This window comes from Dromiciops gliroides, chromosome 2 (genome assembly GCF_019393635.1).
Source record: "Dromiciops gliroides isolate mDroGli1 chromosome 2, mDroGli1.pri, whole genome shotgun sequence".
NCBI classification, from domain to species: Eukaryota; Metazoa; Chordata; class Mammalia; order Microbiotheria; family Microbiotheriidae; genus Dromiciops; species Dromiciops gliroides.
The window spans coordinates 352,710,929-352,716,928 of NC_057862.1; positions in this window are offsets into that span (position 1 = coordinate 352,710,929).

Here is a 6,000-nt window from a genome sequence, read left to right on the forward strand (position 1 = left end):
CATTGATTACCTTTGTGCTCCCCTCCATTAGGGTTCTCCAGCATGGCCCCATGTATCACCTTTCCAGAAGACCTGATTTTGTCTATGTGTGTGTGTGTGTGTGTCTGTGTGTATGTATGCATATATGCGTGTATATATATACATATATATATATCAATAGTTGTAAATTTCCATATTATATGAAAAAGACTATGTACAAAGATGCAACCAATTTCTCCAGTGTCATACTAACCCGAATACTGAATAAACAACAAAGAACTGATTAAAAATAAAATAAGGGGCAGCTAGGTGGCGCAGTGGATAGAGCACCGGCCCTGGATTCAGGAGGACCTGAGTTCAAATCCGGCCTCAGACACTTAACACTTAACTAGCTGTGTGACCCTAGGCAAATCACTTAACCCCAATTGCCTCACCAAAAAATAAAATAAAATAAAGTTCCTGGGTTTGACTTGGAAAGTAGATTCCCAAATATTGTATGTTGTCTACAGTTATTTTAAGTGGAATTTCTCTTTCTATCTGTTGCTGCTGGGCTTTGTTGGTCATATATAGAAATGCTGATGATTTATGTAGGTTTATTTTATATCCTGAGACTTTGCTGAAGTTGTTAATTGTTTTAAGTAGCTTTTCAATTAATTTTCTAAGTATAACCTCAAATTGTCTGCAAAGAGTTATAGTTTTGTTTCTTCATTGCATATTCTAATTCCTTTCATTTATTTTTCTTCTCTTATTGCTACAACTAACATCTCTAGTACAATATGAATTAATAGTGGTGATAATAGGCATTCTTGTTTCATCCCTGATCTTATTGGGAATGCTTCTAGCTTTTCCCCATTACATATAATGCTCACAAATGGTATTAGATAGATTCTGCTTATCATTTTAAGGAAAACTCCATTTATTCCTGTGCTCTATAGTGTTTTTAATAGTAATGGGTGTTGTATTTTGTCAAATAGGTTTTTTTTCGGTATCTATTGAGATAATCATATTATTTTTGTTAGTTTTGCTATTGGTGTGGTGAATTATGTTGATGGTTTTCCCAATATTGTACCAAATCTGAATTCCTGGTATAAATCCTACTTGGTCATAGTGTATTATCCTAATGATACATTTCTGTAATCTTTTCACTAATATTGTATTTAAATTTTTGCATAAATATTCATTAGAGAAATCGATCAATAATTCTCTTTCCCTATGTTGACTCTGGTTTAGGTATCAGCAACATATTTGTCTTATAAAAGGAATTCGGTAGGACTCTTTTGCCCATTTTTCCAAATAGTTTATATAGTATTGGAATTAATTATTCTTTAAATATTTCTTAGAATTCACTTGTAAATACATCTGGTCCTAGAGATTTTCCATAGGGAGTTCATTGATGGCTTGTTGATATTCTTTTGTCTAAAATAAGGGTCTTTAAGCATTCTGTTTCCTCTTCTGTTAATCTGATCAATTTATATTTCTTAAATATGTATCTATTTCATTTAGCTTGTCAGATTTATTGCATACAGTTAGGCAAAATAGCTCCTGATTTTTACTTTAATTTCCTCTTCATTGATGGTGAATTCTCCCTTACATTTTGATAATGGTAATTTGCTTTTTTTCTATCTTTTTTTAAATCAAATTAACCAAAGATGTATCTATTTTGTTGTGTGTTTTTTTCATAAAACCAGCTTTTATTTTTATTTATTAATTCAATAGTTTTCTTTAAATTTTATTAATCTCTTTTCATTTTCAGAATTTCTAATTTGGTATTTAATTGGGGATTGTTAATTTGTTCCTTTTCTAGATTTTTCAATTGCATACCCAATTCATTGATCTCCTCTTTCTCTGTTTTATTCATGTAAACATTAAGAGATATAAAATTTCCCCTAAGAACTGCTTTGGCTGCATCCCATAAGTTTTCGTATGTTATCTCCTTATACTGTTCTCTTTGATGAAATTAGTGATTGTTTCTATGATGCATTATTTGACCCACTCACTCTTACCATGAGATTATTTAGTTTCCAATTGCTTTTTAGTCTATCTTTCCATGGTCCTTTGTTACATGTAGTTTTTGTTGCATCATGATCTGAAAAGGATGCATTTACTATTTCTGCCTTTCTGCATTGACTGTGAGGTTTTTATGCCCTAATACATGGCCAGTTTTTGTGTAGGTATCATGTACCACTGAGAAAAAGGTGTATTCCTTTCTATCCCCATTTAATTTTCTCCAGAGGTCTATCATATCTAACTTTTCTAAAATTGTATTCACCTTAATTCTTTTTCTTATTTATTTTGTGGTTAGATTTATTTAGTTCTGAGAGGAGGAGGTTGAGGTCCTTCACTAGTATCATTTTTTCTGTGTATTTCTTCCTGTAACTCACTTAACTTCTCTAATAATATAGATGTTATACTACTTGGTGAATATATGTTTAATATTAATATTACTTCATTGTCTATTGTAACTTCCTTCCTTATCTCTTAATTAGATTTTTTGCTTTTGCTTTGTCTGAGATCAGAATTGTAGCAGTTCTACTTTTTTTTTTACTTTAACTGAAGCATAATGTATTCTGCTCCAGCTTTTTACCTTTACTCTGTATGTATCTCTGCTTCAAATATCTTTCTTGCAAACAATATACTGTAGGATTTTATTTTTTAATCTACTTTGCTATCTACTTCTATTTTACAGGAGAGTATCCAATTCACACTCACAGTTATGATTAATAACTGTGTATTTACTTCCATCCTATTTCATCCCTTGTTCATATTTTTCTTTCTCCTTTTACCCTGTCCCTCCTCACCAGTGTTTTGCTTCTGACCACTGGCTCCCTCAATCTGCCCTCCCTTCTATAATCCCACCCTTTCTTTTCTTTCTCCTTTCCCTTCCTACTTCTCCATGGGGTAATATAAATTTCCATATCTAACTAAGTATATATTTTATTTCCTCTTTTAGCCAAATCTGATAAGAGTAAGGTTCAAAAAGTGCTTACCCCTTTCCCTTCTTACCTTCTACTATAATACGTCTTTTTCATCTCTTCATGTGATATAATTTACCCTATTTTGGCTTCCTTTTCCCTCTTCTCCCAGGACAATTCTTTTTTCAACCCTTAATTTTTTTATATCATCACATCACAGTCAACATATACCTATATCCTTTATCCTTTGTCTATGAATATTCTTTCTATCTACCCTAATAGTGATATAGTTCTCAAGAGTTAGAAGTACCATCTTCCTATGTAGGGATGTAAATAGTTTAACCTTATTGAATGACATGGTTGTTTTTCCTGTTTACCTTTTTATGCTTCCCTTGAGTCTTGTATTTGAAGATCAGATTTTCTGTTCAGCTCTGGACTTTTCATCAGGAAAGTATAAAAGTCCCCTATTTTATTGTATGTCTATCTTTTCCCCCGAATTATTTTTCTGGGTAGTTGATTCTTGGTTGCTATCCAACTCCTTTGTCTTCTGGAATATCATATTCTAAGACTTACAGTCTTTTAATGTTGAAGTTGCTATGTTTTGTGTAATCCTGACTGTGGCTCCTTTATATTTAAATTGTTTCCTACACCTGATAATTCTGGAATTCAACTACAATATTCCTTAGAGTTTTCATTTTGGGATCTCTTTCAGGAGGTGATCAGTGAATTCTTTCACTGACTATTTTACCCTCTAGTTCTAGAATATCAGGTCAGTTGTCCTTGATAAATTCTTGTAAGATGCTGTCCAGGCTCTTTTTTTAATTATCTCTCCTGGATCTATTTTTAATGTCAGTTGTTTTTCCAATGAGGCATTTTATATTTTCTTCTATTTTTTTTCATTTTTTTCATTTTGTTTGACTGATTTTCAATGTCTCATAAAGTCATTGGCTTCTGTCTGCCCAATTGTAATTTTTAAGGAATTATTTCCCTCAATTAGTTTTTGTACCTCCTTTTCCATTTATCCAATTCTACTTTGAACGTAATTGTTTTCTTCAGTCCATTTTTGTGCTTCCTTTTTCAAGCTCTTGATTTTTTCATAATTCTCTTGCTTAACTCATTTATTTTCCCAATTTTTCTTCTATCTCTCTTATTTAATTTTTTAAATTCTCTTTGAGGTTTTCCAAGATGGCTTTTTAGTTCATCTTTCAATTCCATTCTTCCAATTTATCTTCTCCCACGAGGCTTTGCATTTAGGCACTTTGAAAGTGTTGAACTCTTCTGAGTTTGTGTTTTGGATTTCCCTATTACCTTAGTAGGTTTCTATGATCATGGGTCATCATTGTATCTTAGTCATTTTAGGCTATTTTGTGAACTTTAAGGTTGAGCTATTTGCCTAGAGCACAGGGGGTACTACCCCAAGCTTCTTGTGCTGGGGGCCAGGGGCATGATTATTGGCTTTTTGTGCCTAGGTCTCAGGGTATCATGGCTTGCCCACTGCATTGAGTGGTATGGCCCACTATTGTGGGGTGGGATGGCAAGGGTGCCCTGGCTGGCAGTTTAGGTACTGCCCCAGAGCTGGAGGCTTCACATGTGGGCTACTGTGCCACTAGTCTGCTGAGACAGGACTAATGAACCTTGGCTGCTAATCTGTGTTGTGGCTAAGAGCCTTCCACTGGCTTGCCTGGACACTGGCTTTACTGGGCTGCACTCCCTTTTATCCAAGTGAGATAGACCTTTCCTGAACTCCTTTCAAGTTGTCTGAACCTGGAAGATTATTTCACTCTGTCATTTTGTCCATTCTGTAGTTCCACAATCTCTTCAGAGACTTGATTTAATGTTATTTCTGAGGGAAACTGGGGAGAGCTCAGGCAACTTCCTGGCTTCTCTCTGCCATCTTGGTTCTACCTCCCTTATTTGATTTTTAAAATATTTTTGAGCTCTTCCAGGAATTGTTTTTGAGCATGAAACCAACTCCTTTTTTTCTTTAAGTCATTTGACAAAGCAGTTTTAACATTCTTTCCCTTCTGAGTTTGTAGTTTCTTCCTTCTCATTTTCTATAGTCAGATTCATTTTTTTGTTGTTTGCTTATTTCCCAGCCTATTTCTTGACTTTAACTTTACTGTGGGGCTCTTCTCTGGGGGTCTAGGGGCACTGTATAAATCTTCAGGTCTTTCCTGCCACTATCACAGAACTAATTCTACTTCTTCCAAAGTGGTAAGATACAAGGAAAGATGTGGTCATTGCTCTGTGTCTTGTACTCTGGTCTCTGAGTGACCCTAAGTATTCTTTTCTACCTTGGAACTGTGGTCAGCGTCCCTGCTCCCCTATGGCCACAAACTCTGGTATGCAAGTGCTCCTTATTGCCTTGGGACTGAAACCCAAGACTATGTCCCAGATTATATATGGACAGTGCAACAAACTCCCACACTCAGTGCTAGCAGAGGGACCCCTGTAATGTCTTTGGGCCAGTTGCAGACATCCTTACCATCTATGGATTCAGTGCTCTGGATGCTGCTCCCTCTTTGGCTCACTCAGTCTGGACTGTGCTCTGGTGCAGCCCAAACTAAAATGTACTTCACTCTGGGCCCAATGTGACAGACAATTTCTGCTGACCTTCTGAGTTCATCCTGTTATTTCGTGGGTTCTCCTGCTTCAAAATTCATTTTGAAGCATTATTTTTCATTGTTTGGAGAGAAATTTGGGAGAATTCAGGTAAGTCCCTGCCTTTTCTCCATCATCTTTGGTCTGCCTTCACCCCCAAACAAAATTTTTTTTTCAAATAAGTTTAAAGACCCTAAGTTAAGAACCCCTGATGTAATCAGTCTAACCAATTCAAGAATTTGTTCTGCAACATCCCTGAAAAGGGGAGCTAGATTTTGCCTGAACACATACAGTACGCCAGCATTTATGAAATGTCTATTCTCTGCCATGCAATGTACTAGCGACTTTGCAAACACAGAATATTAAATCTAGAATGGACTTTAGAATACTGACTATAAGATTTAGAAGTGACTCTTAGACCATCTAAACCAATTCATCCATTTGATAAATAAGCAAGCTAAGACTGACTACAGTTAAATGACCTGCTCAAATGGTAAAACATAAGGAG